General features: G+C 54.2%; 1 protein-coding gene across 2 annotated transcripts in view; it reads left to right on the top strand.

Annotated features, from left to right (window-relative positions):
* LOC147724831 (fucolectin-like) overlaps positions 1 to 22198 on the top strand; it is a 122640-nt gene that overhangs the window by 55778 nt on the left and 44664 nt on the right. The window lies entirely within an intron of this gene.

Raw genomic sequence — 22198 nt, 5'->3', positions numbered from 1 at the left:
GATGGGGATCTTCTCCCGTGTGGGGTTCCCCCGAGAAGTCGTCAGTGACAGAGGCACGAACTTTATTTCCAAATACATGAAGTCCCTCTGGCAACAGTGTGGAGTCACCTACCGCTTCACGACCCCCTATCACCCCCAAGGAAACGGACTGGTTGAACGGTTCAATCGCACACTAAAAGGGATGATCGGGGGATTGGAAGAACCCCTCCGTCGCCAGTGGGACGTGCTGCTGCCGTGCCTCCTCTTCGCCTACCGGGAGGTCCCACAGAAGTCCCTAGGCTTCAGCCCATTCGAGCTGCTCTATGGGCACCCAGTACGGGGGCCACTCAGCCTGATCAAAGAAGGCTGGGAGTTGCCTCCGGCCAAGAGTCCTCCAGATGTCTTCCGGTACCGCCTCACCCTCCGCAACCAGTCCCAGCGGTTCAGAGACCTAGCGAAAGCCAACCTAGAGGCCAGTCAAGAGGACATGAAGAGATGGTATGACCAGAACGCCTCATCTATTGAATTCGAGCCGGGGCAACAGGTCTGGGTAATGTCCCCCACAGAACCGTGCGCTCTCCAAGACAAATGGACGGGACCCTTCAAGGTAATCGAGCGCAAGGGACCCGCCACCTATCTGATCGATATGGAGTCCGCCCGGAATCCGCTCCGAGTCCTCCACACCAACAGACTGAAACCCCACTTTGCACGAACAGAACTCAGCCTCTTGATGGCCACAGACAACGGGGTTGAGGACGACTCCGAGCCTCTCCCTGACCTCTTGCGGACCCAGGAGCAAGACGGCTCCGTGGATGGGGTCCGACTCTCGGAGACCCTCACCCAGGAACAACGCCAAGAGTGCCAAGCCCCCCTATCACGATTTGCCAGCCTGTTCTCCCTCACCCCAGGTGTCACTTCCTGGTGTGTGCACGATGTGGACACCGGAGACAGCCCTCCTATCCGCCACCGGGCCTACCGCGTACCTGATCGGGTACGGGCCTGCATCCAGGCGGAAGTAACTAAGATGCTCACGCTCGGGGTCATCGAGCCCTCCGACAGTCCATGGGCCAGCCCGGTCGTACTGGTCCCCAAAGCAGCCGCCCCCGGAACCACACCCGAACTCCGGTTCTGTGTCGACTACCGGGGCCTGAATGAAGTCACCAGAACGGACGCACACCCCATCCCCCGGGCAGATGAACTGGTCGACCGAATGGGCGCTGCCCGTTACCTCAGCATCTTCGATCTGACGGCAGGCTATTGGCAGATCGGCCTCACACCCCGAGCACAAGAACGTTCTGCCTTCTCCACCCCCGATGGCCACTATCACTTCACGGTCATGCCCTTCGGCATGAAAAATGCCCCAGCGACTTTCCAACGGCTCGTCAATCAGGTCCTGGCGGGGCTCGAAGAGTTCAGCGCCGCCTACCTGGACGACATCGCTGTGTACAGCCACCACTGGACCGAGCACCTCCAACACCTCCAGGCAGTGTTGCAAGCCCTTCAGCGAGCTGGCCTCACGATCAAGGCCAGCAAATGTCAAATTGGACAAGGGTCAGTGACCTACCTCGGACACCAAGTGGGAAGCGGTCTAGTGGCCCCTCTTCAACTGAAAATTGCCGCCATCCAGAACTGGCAACCCCCTAACACTCAAACTGAGGTGCGAGCCTTCCTGGGCCTCACGGGCTACTACCGAAGGTTCGTGAAAGACTATGGTACCATCGTGGGGCCTCTCACCGAACTCACGTCGAAAAATCAGCCCAAGAAGGTGAACTGGACCCCAGAGTGTCAAGCGGCCTTCGAACAGCTAAAGGCCGCCATGTGTTCCGCTCCTGTACTCCAGGCCCCAGACTACAGCCGGGAGTTCGTCGTCCAGACGGACGCCTCCGACCAGGGCATTGGGGCGGTCCTGTCCCAGGTGAACACCGAAGGCCTTGATCAACCGGTGGCCTTCATCAGCCGGAGACTCCTACCACGGGAGCAACGCTGGAGCACCATAGAGAGGGAAGCCTTCGCTGTGGTATGGGCCCTCAAGAAGCTCCGACCCTACCTTTTTGGCACCCACTTCCGGGTGCAGACTGACCACCGACCCCTGCAGTGGTTGATGCATATGCGGGGGGAAAACCCAAAACTGCTACGCTGGTCCATCTCCTTGCAAGGTATGGACTTTACCGTTGAACACCGGCCTGGGTCTGACCACGCCAACGCGGATGGCCTGTCCCGGTTTTTCCGCCTCGACGAAGAGAGTCCCCAAGAGGATGGGTAACTCTCCCCGCCTTCAGCTGGGGGGGACGCATGTTGGACAGGCCACGTGACGGGCCGCTCTCCCCCGGCTCGACCAAGCCCGAGCCAGTCATACAAGCACCACACCCCACCATTGCACGTCCTACGTCCCCTCAGGGACACCTGCCCCCGAGCATGATAACCTCGTGGGTCCGATCCACGGCCGACCCACGCGCCCAGCCCGGGCCGCCATCTTGGACACTTCGCCACGAGGCCGCCTGGCCCCCGATCGACCTCAACCCTGGGCCTAGCCCGGCCTCAGACATTCCGGCACCACCCTCCACCCAGGAGGTGAGCGAGCTACTTGGCCAGTCAATGGGAGAAAGAGGTGTCGATGGTTCTCCCCCGGCCAGTGCCGCTCGCCCATCGCCTCCCCGGGCGCTGGCTCCCCCCCCCTGCTGGGTGTCTGGACTCCCTCATCCCGGACCTCCCGACCTCCAAGTGCGAGGGTCCGGACATCAAAGCACGCCAGCCCTATAACTGGGGCAGCTCCAGAACAGGAAGGCAGTTGTATCTTGGAGTCGAGAGACGAAAGAAGAACTCATCCTGGACGGACTACTGGCGCTGCCGTAGCTCTGTCCTGTGCACCATCATCCTGCCTGGTGGCGCTGCCACAGCCGTCGTAACCTTCATCCTTCACCGTCGTCCGGATCTGCTGGCGAGGCCGCGGACCGTTGTAACTGTCATCTGCATCGGGACCTGCTTGGCTTCTCCACGGCCCGTCGACCATCCTTCATCCATCTCGGGACCTGCTTGGCTTCTCCACGGCCCGTCGACCATCCTTCATCCATCTCGGGACCTGCTTGGCTCCTCCACGGCCCGATCCGCAACCACGCCGAGCTCGAGGATTGAGAGCTATTGAACTCATTGGTAACTAAGACTGTCCCGCTACCCTTTTCCTCAACCAGAGATCAGAACCGAGGGGACCCCTGAGTCCAGACCTCCTTGTATTATATCAACGTAACCTAAGAAGTGCATATAAAGTCTCGTTAACCTTCAATCTTGTGTGGTGTCCGTCTGTGGGGGGGAAGTTACTTATCTGTACAGTCGTTGGAGACGGCTCTCCCTGGAGACCTCTCCCCGTAATCTCGGCCGACCCTCCCGGTCCGTCTAACACTCTTCTCCCCTCCGCCTTGCTCCCATCTCCTCTCCGCCTTGCACCCATCTCCTCTCTGCCTTGCACCCTTCGCCTCTCTACCTTGCACCCTTCTCCCCTATGCTTTGCACCCTTCTCTGCCCCCTTGCCCCCCCTGCGGACGCCCACATGGTGCTTCTAACAAGATTGCTTACCTGAGGGCACCATTTTGCTGCCTCATCCCTTCTCATATGAGCTTTGCCCTGGAGAATGCTCTCTCTGCTCTCTCTCTGGGGCCCCCACCCCTGTCCTTGTCAGGGTCCCGAGCAGTGCTCTGTGCTGCCTCCTGTTTCTCTGGGGACTCCCACCCTGGTCAGGGTCCCGAGCAGTGCTCTGTACTGCCACCTGCTCTCTCTCTGGGGCCCCCACCCCATTCTTGTCAGGGTCCCGAGCAGTGCTCGGTGCTGCCTCCTGCTCTCTCTCTGGGGCCCCCAGCCCTGTCCTTGTCAGGGTCCCGAGCAGTGCTCTGGGCTGCCTCCTCTCACTCTGGGGCCCCCAGCCCCCGTCCTTGTCAGGGTCCCAAGCAGTGCCCTGTGCTGCCTCCTCTCTCTCTGGGGCCACCAGCCCCCGTCCTTGTCAGGGTCCCGAGCAGTGCTCTGTGCTGCCTCCTCTCTCTCTGGGGCCCCCAGCCCCCGTCCTTGTCAGGGTCTTGAGCAGTGCTCGGTGCTGCCTCCTGCTCTCTCTCTGGGGCCCCCAGCCCTGTCCTTGTCAGGGTCCCGAGCAGTGCTCTGGGCTGCCTCCTCTCACTCTGGGGCCCCCAGCCCCCAGCCCCCGTCCTTGTCAGGGTCCCAAGCAGTGCTCTGTGCTGCCTCCTCTCTCTCTGGGGCCACCAGCCCCCGTCCTTGTCAGGGTCCCGAGCAGTGCTCTGTGCTGCCTCCTCTCTCTCTGGGGCCGCCAGCCCCCGTCCTTGTCAGGGTCTTGAGCAGTGCTCGGTGCTGCCTCCTGCTCTCTCTCTGGGGCGCCCAGCCCCCGTCCTTGTCAGGGTCCCAAGCAGTGCGCTGTGCTGCCTCCTTTCTCTCTCCGGGGCCACCAGCCCCGGTCCTTGTCAGGGTCCCGAGCAGTGTTCTGTGCTGCCTCCTCTCTCTCTGGGGCCCCCAGCCCCCGCCCTTGTCAGGGTCCCGGACCAGTGCTCTGTGCTGCCTCCTCTCTCTCTGGGGCCACAGACCCCATCTTTGTCAGGGTCCCGAGCAGTGCTCGGTGGTCCCTTCTGCTCCCTCTCTGAGGCCCCCAGCCCCCGTCCTTGTCAGGGTCCCGAGTAGTGGTCTGTGCTGCCTCCTCTCTCTCTGGGGTCCCCAGCCCTCATTCTTGTCAGGGTCCCGAACACTGCTCTGTGCTGCCTCCTCTCTCTCTGGGGCCCAAGCCCCCGTCCTTGTCAGGGTCCAGAGTAGTGCTATGTGCTGTCTCCTCTCTCTCCGGGGCCCAGCCCCCGTCCTTGTCAGGATCCCGAGCAGTGCTCGGTGCTGCCTCCTGCTCTCTCTCTGGGGCCCCCAGCCCCCGTCCTTGTCAGGGTCCCGAGCAGTGCTCTGCGCTGCCTCCTCTCTCTCTGGGGCCCCCAGCCCCTGTCCTTGTCAGGGTACTGAGCAGTGCTCTGTGCTGCCTCCTCTCTCTCTGGGGCTCCCAGCCCCGTCCTTGTCAGGGTCCCCAGCAGTGCTCTGTGCTGCCTCCTCTCTCTCTGGGGCCCCTAGCCCCCGTCCTTGTCAGGTTCCTGGGCAGTGCTCTGTGCTGCCTCCTGCTCTCTGGGGCCCCCAGCCCCCGTCCTTGTCAGGGTCCTGAGCAGTGTTCGGTGCTGCCTCCTTCTCTCTCTCTGGGGCCCCCCCTCCTTGTCAGGGTTCCGAGCAGTTCTCTGTCCTGCCTCCTCTCTCTCTCTGGGGCCCCCATCCTTGTCAGGGTCCCAAGCAGTGCTCTGTGCTGCCTCCTCTCTCTCTGGGGCCGCCAGCCCCCGTCCTTGCCAGGGTACCGTGCAGTGCTCTGTGCTGCCTCCTCTCTCTCTGGGGCTCCCAGCCCCCGTCCTTGTCAGGGTCCCGAGCAGTGCTCTGTGCTGCCTCCTGCTCTCTGGGGCTCCCAGCCCCCGTCCTTGTCAGGGTCCCGAGCAGTGCTCGGTGGTGCCTCCTGCTCTCTCTCTGGGCCCGCTCCCCTCCTTGTCAGGGTTCCGAGCAGTTCTCTGTCCTGCATCCCCTCTCTCTCTCTGGGGCCCCCAGCCCCTGTCCTTGTCAGGGTCCTGAGCAGTGCAATGTACTGCCTCCTGCTCTCTGGGACCCCCACCCCATCCTCTTTCTGGGCCTGGCACCTCTGACTGAAGAGAAACAATGTAAGTTGATACTTTGTTTCTCTTTAGTCAGAGGGAGGGGGCGAGGGGTTCAGAGCAGGCTGCAGACAGCCTGCACCTGCTTTTGAGGGAGAGAGGCTTGCTTCAGCGTGAGCCTCTCTCACAGCTCTCACTGAAGAGCTGAGGGGGGTGTCCGGGGCCCCCTTTATTTAATAAAGAGAGTGGGGCCCCCCCCTGCACCATGGGGCCTGCGGGGGCGTAACCGCCCCTGTCTGCCGCTTTGAAAGGACTTTGCAAAGCTTTTTGGAGCGCCCTCGATCCTGCCTGCTGTCGGCCGCAGCTGGTGTATGTGCATGAAGGCTGGGGTCGGGTCGATACGGAGCGGCAGAGTCGAGAAGGGGCAGGACACCCCGCAGGGCAGAAGAGGGAAGGGGAGTCGGAGTGTATGGCCGCCTGTGATCGTGCCTGGTTCCCTCTGGCATCTGCCCCGAAAGGCTCCTGCCCCTCACTTCAAAACCCCTTTCTCACTCCAGTGAATTATGCAAGCATGTCAGACCTTCTTAACTCACACACGGAAGTACTTAATACACTTTCACAAACACGCCAACGTACGCTCACAAAATGACATACATTTGTTTTACTGCTATGACTGTAGAGAAGAAAACCTGTCAGTTGCAAATCAATGCGCACAATACACAATTACAATGATTTACCAATGGCATATTTCTAATAGAGTGTAGCTGAGTTCACTTACACATTTTGTAATTGTCCTATAGTCATTATTGCACAAATGAAAAAATAGCTTCGAAATGCAGATGAGGGACATCCTGACCCTAGGATGCTCCAAGTAACTATTCAAAGCCAGGGCGGCCCACATGGAGCTCAGAGCTACTGTGACCATCAAAGAGGAACCGGTCTGCGTCGTCCGCACTGAAACCCGTGATCCCAGACAAAAGCCCAGAAGATCCTCGACCCAAAGCTCCAGACAGAGCTCAAAGACTCACCTCTGTGGATGGTGTGGCGGCCCACTCCCACACAATGGCACCTGCCCAGCCCAAGGAAAACCCTGCAATGCGCGTGGAAAGCTCAACCATTTTTCCAAGGTCTGCGGCTCAAAGCCACAACGGCAACCGCATAACCCACCTCGCCACGTGCATGCACTTGAACCTCTCCCACATGACTCAACAAGCGGCGACATGGACGAAGACAAGGCCGCGACTGTGCACGTTGGACACATGCTACACTCCCTCTCTGCCTTCCCGCAGGCAGCGCCCATGTGCATTATCAACGTTCAAGACCACCCTGTAGCAGCGCTCATCGACACAGGTGCAACCATCAACCTCATGTCTGCCAGCATCTACCGGCTCCTGCCCAACCTGTCAGCCCTTCGCAATGCCAACGTCCAAGTGTACACATTCAGCACCAGCACCCCGCTCCAGATATGCAGTGTCTTCCAAGCCAATCTCCCTCACGGCCAAATTCACCAACGGTCCAAGATCTACGTCTCACAAGAAGGGTCTGGTTTCTTACTCAGTTGCCGTACTGCACAGGACCTTTCCCTCATCCACTTTGTCTTCACCGTGCTGGCCTACTACCTGGAATGCCTACTGACCGAGTTCACACCTCTATTCGAAGGGATTGGATGCCTTTAAAGGCCTCATAGACAAGTCCATGGCCCTGATTGCCCTCAGACACAGGAAGATTGCCTTCCATCTCCGCCTGAAGGCTGAGGCAGAACTCTTGGAAGCAGCTGGAATCATTGAACAAGTCCACGGCCCCACCCCTTGTGTGTCCCCCATCGTGGTCATGAAGAAGACGAAGCAGCCTGACGCGGTCCGCATCTGTGTGGACATGCAGATAACAAACCTCTCCATCAAACAAGAGCGCCACCTGACACCCACAGTAGATTACATCATTGGCGAACTCGCGGGGTCCAAGTGGTTCTCAAAGATGGACCTCCACTCCGGGTACAATCAGATCCCTCTGCACCCAGACTCTCGCCCAATCACTACCTTCTCCACCCACGCCTCTACTTCAGTATCTCAAGTGCAGTCGAAGTATTCCAGACATTATCAAGACCGCGCTGCAGTGCTGGATGGAGTGCACAACGTGAGCGATAATATCTTAGTGCATGCTCCCTTCCTGGAAGAACATCTCCTACTCCCTAATGCTGTGTTCACTCGCCTTCGAGACTGTGGATTGATCCTGCACAGGGAGAAATGTGAATTCCTGCAACAAGACATCAGTTTTTTCAAATATCGATTCTCAGACAAAGGCATCGGCCAGACCCAGACAAAGTGAAAGACGTCCAGGAGGTGCCCACCCCCACATCAGTATCAGGAGTCCGCAGCTCTTTGGGTATGCTCACATACTGCGGACGCTTAATCAGAAACCTCCCGGATCTGACTGGCCCTCTGCGGGATCTCACCAGACCCACCACCCACTGGATGTGGGGTCCGGAGCAAGAAAAGGCATTCCAGCAAACAAAAGCTGCCCTCTCTTGTTGTAGAGCATTTTAGGACCCTAGTGTAAGTTTCCAGATTCATGCCCTTATATACGTGTAAATCACCCTATCCTTATATAGGCATAGAAATCATAACCATATTTAGACTTAGCCCGTACAGTCCAAATACGGCATGGCTACTTCCACTAGTTCCGAAAATCCACAATGATTTCTTGGAAAAACCTGCCTTCAGCAGTCAGGGACTTTCCCTTGCTTGAATATTGATTTGTCCAAGAACTCATGGAGTTTTCAAAGAACTGAGTCTTTGATGACGTTATTATGTCCAACCTTACGTGAAACTCGGCACCTTCAAGGTATAAATATGCCCTCACTTGCCCAGGCAAACACACAGTGTTTTGGAGCAGTTTGACTATCTACCTACACAACACAGCTTGCCGCAGCAAGTGCCGAAGGAAGCCGACCCTCCAGCAGACGCACTGAGAAAGACGCTGTCTTTTCTCTTGCCGAGAAATCCAGCTCCAGTGTTTCCAAGCTCCCCTTGCGGGGTGTTGGGAAATCGAGTCCTGAGAGAGATACCAGACCTCCTTCATTCTAAACCAAGGTACGGAGCTGATTAGACCCTTAGAGAATTCTTGGATAGATTCTTGGCAAAGAATACTAAAACTAAGCTACACCTCACTTACTTCATCCCTTGTAATAGACCCAGGTTAGGTACACCGGGGTAGGTGTATTTTAGAAGCACCAGTTGAGTACTTTTTAGTCTTTATTTATTTAATGTATGTATTCTATGTATTTTATGGCTTAGAAACGATACCATGCTTTTACAGTATTATTTCATAATACTCTTCATACTGTACGCATTATACTTTGCAACCAGTCTTACGATTGTAGCAGTTCATTTCTTCTTCATGAGAAAGAAGACTGTTCAATAAATACTTTTATTAAAAACGCCCATCTCTATTTCTCTGCACCTCTGGTGAAACGAAGCATGCTCGATTGACTGAGTGAAATATCTATCTACTGTTTCCGCGACTCTAGAGATACATTTCTTATTCTTGGGAAACAAAGTTGTCATGTTTATGCGGTTGTCAGAAACGAATCCCTTGTGAATTCGAGAAAGTTTCTAGTGACCTCTGTGTAAGCTGGCACTCACAATTAAGTCTAATATATTCGATAGAGACCTAGTCGACTGAAGTCCTACGTCGATTCTATAGTATATATTATTCCAATGCGCAGAGCCTATTGGGAATATAGGAACTACACTACACTCTGCTGATACCACGCTAGTCTATTTTGATCCGCATCAAGACTCCCAGCAAGTGGTCGACGCCAGCCCCACAGGAAGCCGGGCCCTTACACCTACTGAACAACGGTATTCTCAGATCGAGAAAGAAGCCATCGCGATCCTATGGGGATCCGGCCACTTTCACATATACTTGTACGACCAACCATTCACAGTCATCCCTGATCACAAACCGTTGATCCCGCAGTTCCAAGGCTCCTCATCTTGCCCTCCCCCGCAAATTGAGAAATGGATCCTACAGCTGCAACAGTTCCAGCTCACCGTGGAATACAGACCTGGCACCCAAAATCCGGCTGACTTTTTGTCGCGGCACGCTCGGCCAGCCACCCCTCCAGAAGCAGCCGAGGTGGCAGCCACGGAAGACTACGTGCGGATGGTGGTAGAAAGGTCCCGGCCTCTCCCAATATCCCTGCAAGAAGTCATAGCAGCCACACAGGACGATGACTGCCTCCAAATCGCTATCCAGGCTGTTTCCTCAGGCGACTGGAGACTCCTACAGAGTCCTTCACCACTACGGACCGCAACGTCCCAAGCAACATTGAAGTCCCTGCACCAGGTCTGTCATGAACTGTCTGTATCAGCTGATGGCTGCCTAGTACGAAGCCCGCGCCTTGTCCTGCCAGAGAGCCTAACTAGACAAGCAGCCATTCTGACACATGGCAGCCACCAGGGAATTGTCAAATCGAAGAACAGAATCCGCAGTAAAGTCTGGTTTCCGGGCCTGGACCAACAAATAAAGTCAGTGGTGCAGCACTGCCCTGTATGCCTAGCAAAGAACCTACCAAGCAAACTGGCACCAGTGATCACTGAAGCAGCTCCGAGCGCCCCATGGGAGAGGGTGAGTGTTGACTTTGACAGTCTGCCGGGAGGAAAGTACATGTTAGTAGGGGTAGATGACTTCTCACGGTATCCAGAAGTCGAATTTGTTACATCTACATCTGCAGCAGAAGTGATCCCTAAACTGGAAAAGCTGATAGCGACCCACGGGCACTTCAGTGAACTCCGCACCGACAATGGACCACCATTCACCAGCACGAAAATACCTTGCCTCCCACAAAGTAAAGCACCGCAAATTCACACCGAGATAGCCCCAAGCCAATGAGGAAGTAGAACGGCTAATGCGGAGATTGAACATAACGATTCAAATCGCCCTAGCCGATGGGCTCAATCTTGAACAGGCAGTGTACTAGATCCTCAGGGAGTACTGGCTCACCCCCATTGCACTACTGGCATATCCCCAAGTCGATTGTGCTGTGACCGGACTGTAACAGACACGATTCCACACCATACGATATGGGCTGAAGCACCCAACCCCCTGAACCAGTCAGACTACCGGCGAGATAAGAGCAACAAAGCAGCGTCCCTGAAGAGACACGCCAGAGAAAGCCCCATTGCTGTGGGTGACCAAGTGCTAGTGCAAGATCGCCACCCCGGAGGAAAGTTCTGTCTGCCCTTCGAGCTTCACCACTGGACTGTTGAGGCAGTAAAGAGCACTATGGTGACTGCCCAAAGAGGGCACGAGAAAGTAACCAGCAATGTGTCTTTCCTCAAAAGAGTCCCATCTGATTACGAAAGCGACTTCCCAGTGTCCAACGGACGCAACAAGACCTCCTGCGATGGGTTCTCAAGTCCTGACAGCAAAGTATCTGGATCTGATCAACCAGCCACCGTGGATCCAATCCCCAGTCCTGTGGCCGCATCGACCCAAGACCGGGATCCTGAAAGTGACCGGAGCCCAGCCCCATGCAGCAACCCACTTGAAGAGTCACCAGCACCTCAGCCGCGGTACAGCCAGAACATATACAACCTCCGGCCCCGCCCGAAGCCAACTCAGAAGTACAAAGACTATGTATCCAGTGGCTAGTCAGCGACCGTAGGGCGGGTCGCAGGCTGAATGAACCGCCGAGAAAGATAACCAAGTAAGACTGTTCCGTTTGTACTTTGCCCCAGAAGTTGTGTGGACTGCACGTTTCATTTTGTTCTATCTTATACTTCTGTTAGTGTTTATGTTCAGTTAACATGTCCCTCCTGGTGAAGGAGGTATGTAATGTTGTGGAGACAGTGGAACAGTCCACGTCTCCTCCTGTACTGGGGGGTTGTCCCGCTAGACCACCGCCCTGTGTGAGCGTACCTGAATATGTTGGCTCGGCGTATGCCGGCACTACGTGTTAGACTGAATAAATAGCCCAGTGCTCTGGGCGTGACTCAGATTGGAGCTGGCCACTAATCCAACTGTGCCTCCGAGTGTCTTTATACCCGCTGCCCCAGGCCATGGACACGATATCACAGCTCCTAAGTCTTTTTTGTTGAAAATCTGTTTTATTTTCAAAGGCAAGGAAGAATGAAAGGGCCATAGATACACAGCGTTAAGCCTACAACCCATTCAGGGCCGGCCGCGGACCTTTCGCAATCATTGTTTACCAGCAAAAAAAAAAAACTGTAAGAGGTCAATTTAAACACAGCAAGTCGCCTACAACCCTTGTAGGGCCGGCCGCGTGGTCTAGGGTGTGTCGCTATAACAGCTTATTGTAGGGTGACACGCGGCTTGTCTGGAAGCAACAACGTTCTGAAGAGTTTAACTCAGGTCTCTATATACATAACGATAAGCCTACAACCCATGCAGGGCCAGCCGCGTTAATGGCAAAGGTTCGAACTTGGGGCCCAGGCAACAAAGAACCCATGGTGGAATGGCGTCACGTCTACTACTCATGGTGAGCCAGCTGCGTATACCAATAGATGTGGCAACAGTTACAGGTTGTATTCCAGTGCAGGCCCTATTAAAAGGAACAATTACATTGCGAACACAGGCGAAATGCCCCTAAAAAGTAGATTGTGAAAGACAGACAGAAGCAAAACAGGGATAGTTGTGGAGGGGAAAGATGGGAGTTGGAGACAGCTATCTGGGTAAGCGAGTGAGCGGGTCTTGGTTAGCGCGCAGTCGTAGCTAACCGGAGTCACTATGGGGGTCTGAGGGAGCACGCTGAGGGCTGGGTGACTATAGTTAGTCTGGACACGGTATGAGTTTAGCAGGAGTTGAAGGGACCAGGGCATCCTCAAAAAGACGCAGTGCTCTAAGCTTAAGAGGAAGGTATCACGCATGTTCTATTTTACAGAGGTGTTGAGGAGTTGGACCAGGGGACGCCACACAATAGTAAAACGAGTTTCTCGCAATTGCAAACGCGCCGTGAAGAGCTCCATAGTTAAAACATGCCACAGTCGCACAAACCTAGCAGCGATCGGAGGCGCCTCCTGCCTTTTCCAATAGAGAGCAATGAGTTGTTTGGCCGCCCCAAGCATATGCAAGGCTATGGTCCAATCGCTGTTCATGAGTGCTTTTAAGGCGGCAGGTTTGATGCCCAGGAGGACCGTGGCTGTGGAATCTGGCAGGGGGAACCCCAACACCCTCTTGATGCGACTGAGGACCTCCTTCCATAGCAGGGTCAGGAGCGGGCAGGCCCACCAGATGTGAATGAAGTCACCAGATGCAGTCGAACATCTCCAGCACAAAGGGGACGTGGCAGGGAACATTTGATGTAGCTGAACCGGCGTATAATACCCTTGGGTCATAATTTTTTTTATGCATTTTCTCTCTGCGGGATACTGCGAAAGACCTTAGGAATGTTGTGCCAGAGACGATTCCACTGTCCAGGTGTGATGCATATTCCCGACGCTAGGTGCCATTGATGTTGATCCGGGTGTAGTGTTGATGTCGGCGGGTGCTGAAGGATCTGATAGGTCCATGAGACAAGGCCCCTCGAATCATCGAATGAGCAGACCAGCCGCTCGAATGGAATGTAGGTACGGGTAGCCGCCTGCCACAAAGCGGGCGACGATACCCAGTGCCTCAACTGCGCATATTGTAAACTCCCTGCTGGCGGGAGACGAAATTTGTCCCTGCACTGGGCGAACGTCTTTAAGAGTCCCCCCTCAAACAGGTCCCCAATAATTCTGCACCCTCCCTGTGTCCATTTGGCAAAGGCTTGCGTGCGGCAGACCGGAGGGAAGAGCGGATTGCCTGCTATCGGGGTGTGGGGCGAAGGGAATGTCGTCAGCCCCTTGCGTACTGCTATTTTGTCCCAAATATCAAGAACTGTTTTGGTAGGCACTGCCATATAGGCGCTGCAGGATCGCGCAGTCCGATGGAGCCAAGTGAGATCCCAGATAGTGCGGCCTGTTACCATCTGGTCCAAGGGGAACCACACCTTTTCGCTTTCCGTAGTTGTCCATTCCGAGACAATAGGAAGGTGCGAGGCCCAGTAATAGTCCAGGAGGTTAGAGCATGCCAGAACCCCCCTATCTCTGGGCAACATAAGGGTCTTGTGGGAGAACCGTGGTCGCCGACCACACCAGATAAACTTGGTGACCTTCTTCTGAAGGTCCAATATCTTTTGTTGTGGTATGGGGGTGGGGAGACATTGAAACAGATACAACATTTTCGGGAGGATAGTCATTTTGACAGCGTGGAGCCTGTCAAGCCAGGAGATAGTCAGAGACTTCCACCTCCTCATGTCCTCCCGGACAGCTGCCTGGCATTCACGCCAATTTACCTGGGACCACGTGGCTAGGGAGGGGGTCAGCTTCAGACCCAAGTAGCGAACATGGTCTGCAGTCCACCGGTACGGAGCCAACGCTTCCAGGGCTGGCAGCTCCTCTTTCGGGATCGTGAGGTTTAAGGCCCAGGACGTGGCATGATTGATTTTAATGCCGGACGCTCTTTCAAAGGTCTGCAGGAGGGCATGAAGCGCCTGGAGGGGAAGTGTGTGGGCACGACAATGTAAGAATAAGATTGTCCGCGAATAATGCCTCTTTATTCTGGCGACCTCCTAAATTTATGCCACAGATGTCCTCACGTTGCCGAATCATTTCCGCCAGGGCCTTCACTACCAGAGCAAAAAGCAGAGGTAATAGGGGGAAACCCTGCCGAGTGCCCCTGTGGATATAGAAGGGATCCGATAGCTGCCTGTTAACACGGACCCGTGCCTGGGGGGAGCGGTAGGGCGCCATAATTCTCGAGACCATGTTATGTCCCAGACCGACCTTGTGTAAAACCGAGCGAAGAAAGCTCCATTCCACCCGGTCGAAGACCTTCTCCGCATCAAGCGAGAGAAGGCAAGCCAGTATCTTCCAATGATGCACTTTCCCTACCAAATGAGCAATCCTGTGCACGTTATCTGCCCCCTGCCGCTTGCGGATTAAGCCAACCTGATCAGGTGCCACGAGTCCCGGCAGATGTGGTTCCAGGCATTTGGCTAACATTTTGGTATAGAGCTTGAGATTTGTATTCAATAGTGCTATGGGGAGATACGAGGCGCATAGGGTGGGGTCCTTTCCCGGCTTGGGGATAAGAGCTATTTCAGCCATGCCCAAAGAAGGCAACGGCCCCTCCGTATCCGAGAAGGAGTTATATAGATGCAGTAAAGGGGGCTGGAGCTGTGATGCGAACATTCAATAAAAGGCTACCGGCAAGCCATCCGGGCCTGGCGTCTTGCCCAGGGGAAGGTCGTTCAGCCCTGCAGTCAGTTCTCCTGGCAAAAGAGGGCCCTCCAGCTGGGCTGCATGATGTGGGTGTATTGGGGTCCACGGGCAGTGGTCCAGCACCTCATCAATATGGGTTTGAGAGGGTGTGTCAGCCTTATAGAGGGCAGTGTAATATTCCTTAAAGGCCTCACATTTTGCCTGCTCTGCCGTAATCCGCCCACCTGGATGTTCGCGATGTGTGCCTTCGCTGACCGTACCTGCAGGCGCCGCGCCAGCAAACGCCCCACTTTCTCCCCCCTCTCGAAGTACCGTTGCTTCAAGGCCAGCAGCGAGTGTTCAGCTTTGTTAGTCCGCAAACAACAAAGCTGACCCCTGAGGTTTGCAAGTTTCCGCCGGGACACGAGGGAAGGGTGCTCCCAATCTTGCACCTCAAGCTTCTTTATGTCCGCGGAGAGGTCGCCCTCTAATTTGCGGGCCCCGAGGAAATTGCAATCGCCAGAGATGTTATGTGGCCACGGATTGTCGCCTTGAAGGCGTCCCACCCCACGGGGAATGGAGTCTCGGGGAGGTCGTTGTTTGCAAAATAAAAGTCTATGGCTGTTCGTATTGAGTCCACAGCATCCGGGTCTTGCAGGATATACGTCGGTAAGCACCACCGCGGCAGACGGGCTGGGCCAGAGGCCAGGCCTTGCAGGAAAAGCTCGACATGAGCGTGGTCAGAAATCGAGATGTCCGACATAGCCGCCCATAGCATACCCCTAAGATGGCATGCGAGATAAATAAATGTTCGATGCGCGAGTACGAGCGGTGCACATGCGAATAGTACGAGTAGTCTCGCACTTCCGGGGAGTGATACCGCCAGGAGTCTATAAGGCCAAGGTCGGAGATCTGGTTCCGCAGCGCGGAGGACATGGCACCCGATCCGTTTGCTTCACTACGGTCCAACGCAGGATCCCACACCAATTTAAAATCTCCTCCCACAATGAGAGAGGTGTCGCCCTGTGGCACCTGTTCCCTAAAGAGCGTTAAGCGATAGGGGCCCTGCATCTGGTTTGGCACATACACATTACATAGTGTGAGCGGACGTCTGCCAACCACCACTCCCACCCTGAGGAAGCGCCCATCTGCGCTACAGAAGGCCCGTCTGCAGAGGATAGCCACTCCCGCCGTTTTGGTATCTGCAGCTGCCCAGAACTGAAGGGGGTATTTAGGATGTGCCATGCGCAGGGTATCGTTCTTAAGCAGATGGGTTTCCTGAAGGAAAACAATGTCGGGCCGTGCAGTAGGATGTAGCGCCACACCTGTTGCCGTTTATTGGGGGAGTTAAGCCCCTTAACATTGAGGGAAAGGATCTTGAAAGGGTCAATAAGAGCCATTAACATCGCAGGCCAATGATTAGAGCGCTAAACCTCCCACGGATCCACAGGAGGGCCCTAAAGGAAGGTAGTAAAGGGGGACCCCTCCTACGCGCCGTCATCCACAGTAGCCACCCAGACAACCCCACACCGCATCTCAGGGACTGGGGAAGGGCAATAGAGAAGAGCGGAAAAACAGTGAGAAAAAAGAGAAAAAGAAGAACAGGCAACATCAGCAACATTGGCCAACCGGGCCACAATTTCCTATTCCTGTTGTGGGCTAGCCTACACCCGTGGGTTTGGGAAGCCCAGAGACGTCACTCTCTCAGGAACAGATGGGGGTAAGTCTTTCCGCTGCTCTTAAGATCAACCCAGTGGAGGACTCCAGCTCCCACTACCTTGCAGGACAAAGGCCGGGGTGGCGCCCAGCGAGCAGCCATAAGCAGTGAGTTTAGCCAAGTGGGGACCAGATCTCCCAAAGTCCAGTGTGTGCGCCGATACAGGCTCCATGACTACCAGTCAGGGGCTGGGGGGATCCTGACACGCCTCCGACTGATCCCCTGCCAAGGATTTGATATGGTCGATAATATCTTGCTTGGCCTGCGGAGCTGTTTGGGCATCCAGGGGTGGGGAGCACCTCTGCCTGCGCACAGTAGACCAGGACGGTTTGGCCGGAATTCTTGCGGGCGGTGAGGGACGGCTAGCGCTGATAGAGCGTGATGGCGACAGCCACAGCAGTTGTGCCGCTTCGTGGTAGGACCGGACCATTCTGCGCTTTGACTCCCAGGTGAAGATGAGAGCGAAAGGATGGCTCCACTGATAGGAGATGTCCAGACTCCGCAACTTGTCCGTCACCAGCTTGAAGGCACGATGGCGCCGCAGGGTGTTAGGTGTGAGGTCTTGAAAGGTTTGTATCTTGTGCCCATCATATGTAAGGTCTTGCATGGCTCTCGCCACCCGGAGAATAGCCTCTTTTTCTGTATGGAAGTGGTCTCTGGTTAAAATATCAGGGAGGAGACCCGGCCGTCCCACGGGCCCGGAAACACAGTGAGCTTGGTCCAAAGCCGGCGAGGAGGCGTTCTCGTCCCCCCAGACCGTGTGGAGCAGTTGCACCACATGTCATGATGTCCGTCCCTTCGGCCCTAAGAGGAACTCCTCGGATGCGGAGGTTGTTCCCGCGGCTGCGGTTCTCCAAATCTTCTTGCTTCATCTGTGACTCAATGTGTTGGTCTTCAAAGGTGGCCAGACGCGGCCACGCGGCCGCAGCTGCTCCTGGTCCTCCGTGCGGGCATCCACCGTCTTTTCCAGGCATCTACTCTCTCACCCAGATCCGAGACCTCCTTTAAAAAGTTTGTGAACGCAGGAGTGTACTTCTGTACGCAAAGAGCCAATTTCGGATTTCAATTCAGACATAAAGGAGGCCATGAACGCCTGCGTCACCGGTGGTGAGTCCCCTCCAGTCTGTGGGTGTCCCCCCGTGGAGGCAGAGGACCCCGCCTTACCCCACAGCTCGGGCACCGTGGTGTCCTTAGAAGCTGGAGTCGGGGCATCCTTGCCCCTGCCAGTACGCGTCATGGTTGCGATGCAAGCGACCTTCAAAGCTCCACCAGCGAAGGACAGGGAGAAGCTGCGTGTCCTGCGGGCCCACTCAACCATCAAACAGTCTCCCCTCACCTCTACGCAGCGTCCCTCCACAGAGTCCAACCTGCTTGCTACCCCGAGATGAGCTTCTGCAGTGCTAAAGCATTCCACCCATCGCCTCCGGGCCGCTCACCAGTCCCAAAATGGCGGCACCTCCAATCCACGCCAAGTGCCTCCCCCGGCAATGCTGTACAGCCAGCCCCCGGGCCCTTCCCCAAGCAGTGGCCCAGGGGGGCAGGGACTATAGTCAGGGCTCTGTCTCCCCAGGTGTAACAGCGCTTACGATCCATCAACTGGGGGTCACCCAGCGCAGGAGACCCGAAATGATGGGGGGAGCGCGCGCCCTGTTGTGCCACTCTCCCGCAGTCCCAGCTCTCGGCAACCTGCGCTCCTCCTCTCTGCCCCCAGCCGTCCACTGACCTCAATGGAGATGTCTCAGCCACCCTCTCCACCTCACCAACCTGCGTGCCACCTGCAGAGGGTCCTCGTGCCACCAGGGCAAGGCACCCGGAGCCCCTAGGCCGCTCCCTGATCACAAAATGGCGGTATCCTCGGCGCACAACAGGCGTACCCCCCTGTAATGTCCCCGCCGTGTGCCCGTTTGCTATTGCAGTCCTTAACAGCCCCCCCCAAATAGTGGTGCAGGGGGTTGTGGCAATGGTCAGAGCCTGGGTCCCCAAGTTGCCGCAGCTCATATGGCCCGGCGGGTCAGGGCCGCCAAGTATATGCAACTCAAAATGGCGGGGGAGCGTGCTTTCCGCAGTATCCCACTACCACAGTCTCAGCTCTCAGCCTCCCTGTACCTGCTGCGGGACCCGCTCCTCAATAGTCCTCTAGGCCAGACCTCTGCTTCAGCTGTCCGCCCTGGGGCATGCCTCAGTAGGGCGTCCCCCGATGGGCTGCCTCCACTTGGACTTGGCTCAGAGCTTCAGTGCACCCCCCGGGTGCAGGGGGAACACCCCCAGGCCTTTCAGGAGACAGAGGCTCGCCTTGCCAGATCGCCAGCCCCTGGTCGCGCCCTGGATCTTCAGATAGCGCCAGGTCATATACAGACCCTCCGCAGGCCCCACGCCCGCCGTCCGCACCAGGAGCAGCGGCTGCCTCCTCTCCTCTAGGCCCCACTATCACCTCACTCCTGGTCCCACTGCAGCACGGGCTTCTCCACTGCGGCCGATATGGGTGCTGCTACCGGGCCAGCTTGCTTCGCCTCCGCCCGATCACCAGAGGTCACAGCGTATCCGGCGGGCAGGGCCCCCGCAGATCCGAGGGACAGCCAGACTGGCCTCCTGCGGGCTCTCGCAAAATGGCGGGTCGCCCCTCCAGGCCTGCAGGTTTCCCGCTCCGGAAGCCTGAAAATCGCCATCAGGGAAGGTGCTGCCCCACCGCCGATGTCCTAGAGCAAAGAGGACAGCAGCGGATCGCCGGAGCTCCCCCAAGGCACGTCTCACCGCATCACCGGTCAGATCACGCCCCCTAAGTCTTTTAATGATTTTATGTGAGATTTGTCCTGTGAATAGCACTGTTTGGCCCTATTTTCCCAACTTTTCTTGGCGAGAGTTCACTATCGATAACAAAAATATCGTCTGACCTGCATATTGTGGCCTAAATATCTTTTACAAAAAGAATAATCTATTTGCCATTGCTGTTTTATTCTTATCTCCACTGGGTGATATTTCTGTAAACGATGTTTAGGACAAAATATTTTGCCAGATGATCGTTAGGCATCGATATTCTGTTACCGTATACCTTATAAGGATGCAGAGTCTTGCGGAATCTTGAGGTATTTAAAATCAAATCTGCCTTTCAGCCCTGTGCCCTTCACTGCTACACCACAGCGCCCCCTGCTGCTGGTACTGGGTGAGTAAAGAATATGTTCAGAGTTGGAACTAGAACCATGCATTTCAGATTTCTTCTCAGGGTGTTTCTAAGGTTGAGGTGAGGGCACCATATTATGTTTAGCCTTACAACAGGTCCCACTCGGCTCCGCAAACCTTTTGCCCACTCTGTGCACTGATTTTGTATTACACTGAGGCCTGAGAACTCTCTAGTAACCTCCCACAGTCCCCTCAGATTTCTATGTACGTGACAAGCCTGTCACTCTTTTAGTGCACAGTGCTTACAAACAGGGCCACTGTAATTGTGTGGCAGTGGAGGGCCAAATTATGCAGCAGGATAAATTACAATTATGCGGCGTAATGTAGTACATTTTGTGATAGTATTACTTCATTATTTTGTTATTTTTTTATACTCTGGGCATTGGTTACACCTCATTATTACCAGTTTCACACTCAAATATAGCAATTGCCAATAGAAAGGTGACCAATAAACCTTTGTAAAAGTGCCTTCCACTGCACGGCAACACATGTTGATGCATTTTTAGGAACTTTTTAACGCTTTACACTAGAAGCACAATATTTTTTGTTAAAATCTGCAGATTATGCAACAGATGATAGACTATGTGGCAAATTTATAACTATGCGAAAAACTCAGCTAAATCTAGTAGCCTTGCTTACAAGGGAGCATATTATCTTAGGGCAGGCATAATGTAAAACTGTTGTTTTTGTTTCTGCACCTATGCACCCGTTTTACACTGCTAGTAACCGAGTAGCGCTGCAACCTAGATTCACATCACCAACAGGAAAGATACATTTGAGAAATCTTTGGTTTGACTCCGTGCGGCCCCCTTACAAGTTTACTGACGCCATGTGCCCTTTGGTGGCACCTCCACCTTAGACTGCCAGGTAGATTCCCGCGCCCCCACCTCAGACTGCCAGGTAGATTCCTGCGCCCCCACCTCAGACAGTAATGCAAACAAGGTGGTCCCAGATACTATAGATGGATACTATCTTGAATAAATTCAAAGAAGGATATCACAACATTGTTTTTAATCACAACGTGTACAGTAGAAAAATATTCATAAAATACATCGATACTTATTCACAATTACTGCTCCTAATGGAAAGGGAAGGGAAAGGTAGTGGTTGGAAGGTGAGGAAACTATACAAATAATGAAACAATGCTCATTATGACCTCAATAAAAATTACAAACTAAAAATCCCAATTCATGAAATAATTACCTAAACAAACTCATGCCTCACAAAAACAGAATCATAAATGATACATCGGGAAAGAGGCTGAAAATAGAAAGGAGTGTCGACGTTTCGACCCAAATTGATGCAGGTATACGATGGAACCTTGCTAGAGGGTCTTCATCAGGACAGGGACGGATAAGGGGCAGTCAATCTGCGTAAGAAATTTATCAAAATTAGTTATGGTCCAGCTGATCCATATTAATTATAAAAGTATTGTGCATGGTCAGTGAGAGAACATTGCCCTGAAAACACAATTGTTGAACTCAAGGCAATGAGTGGAATATATTGGAATATACCCAATGTTAACGAGAGGTAGGTGAAGTATCACAGGGGGAACGATATCATGAGCCTGTACTACATAAATAAATGGCCACAAAGATTATATTGTGGTTGCTTGCATCAATGCATATAGTATCAGACTCTACAGTTTGTTACAAACATAGGCCAAGGTCTCTCAGTGATTTAGAATATACGAAATGTATTGAAACTCACTGGGAATGGGATCTTTCCAGTTGGACATAGGTTAGTTATCAAAAAGTAATGTCCAATGACAACAATTGTTGGCACGGAGCACATTGAATTATTTACCTCATCAATACAACAAGATCGTTTGATAGATGGGGAAGCCGCCACGCAGGTCAGAATCCTGCAAGAAGTGGATTGGCGAAAGGGTCACCAACTTATACAGTAAAAGAATTTGACAAGGCAGGTAGCAAATCAGCAATAGCGTACCTGAGGTTATTGATAAAGCCACTAGCCCTGGAGGGTTCTTATGGAATTAAATGTCTCCGGTGGTAAAGATCCCTTTTCTACAAATCATTAAAAATAAAGGCTCAGTAACAGTTGCACAAATTTAGGCGTCGGGAAAAAGGGTGCTAACATGCAATTATGCAAGTTAGCACCCTCTTGTAAATAGGGCGATAGTTTTATCTCTGCTTTTTTGTCTTTTTAAGCCAAAAAGGCAGAGCTAAAGCCCTTGTTAATATGCCCCTTTGTTATTTTGTTACTTTTACCTCAAATAAGGGTAACCCACATGCAAGTATTCTGATGAAATCTTGTGCATTGTTTCCCTGCACATCTGCTGGCCGTGAATAATGGCATTCAGCAGGTGTGTGTAAGAGAAGGCTTCTCCAGATAATTACTCAGGTTGGGGGCATATTAACAAAGAAGTGCGATAAACATTGCTAAGTGCACTTAGCGCGTTT

Source organism: Lissotriton vulgaris, chromosome 4_1 (assembly GCF_964263255.1).
Source record: "Lissotriton vulgaris chromosome 4_1, aLisVul1.2, whole genome shotgun sequence".
In the NCBI taxonomy this organism is placed as follows: domain Eukaryota; kingdom Metazoa; phylum Chordata; class Amphibia; order Caudata; family Salamandridae; genus Lissotriton; species Lissotriton vulgaris.
This window is presented reverse-complemented; position numbering and strand designations above follow the sequence as displayed.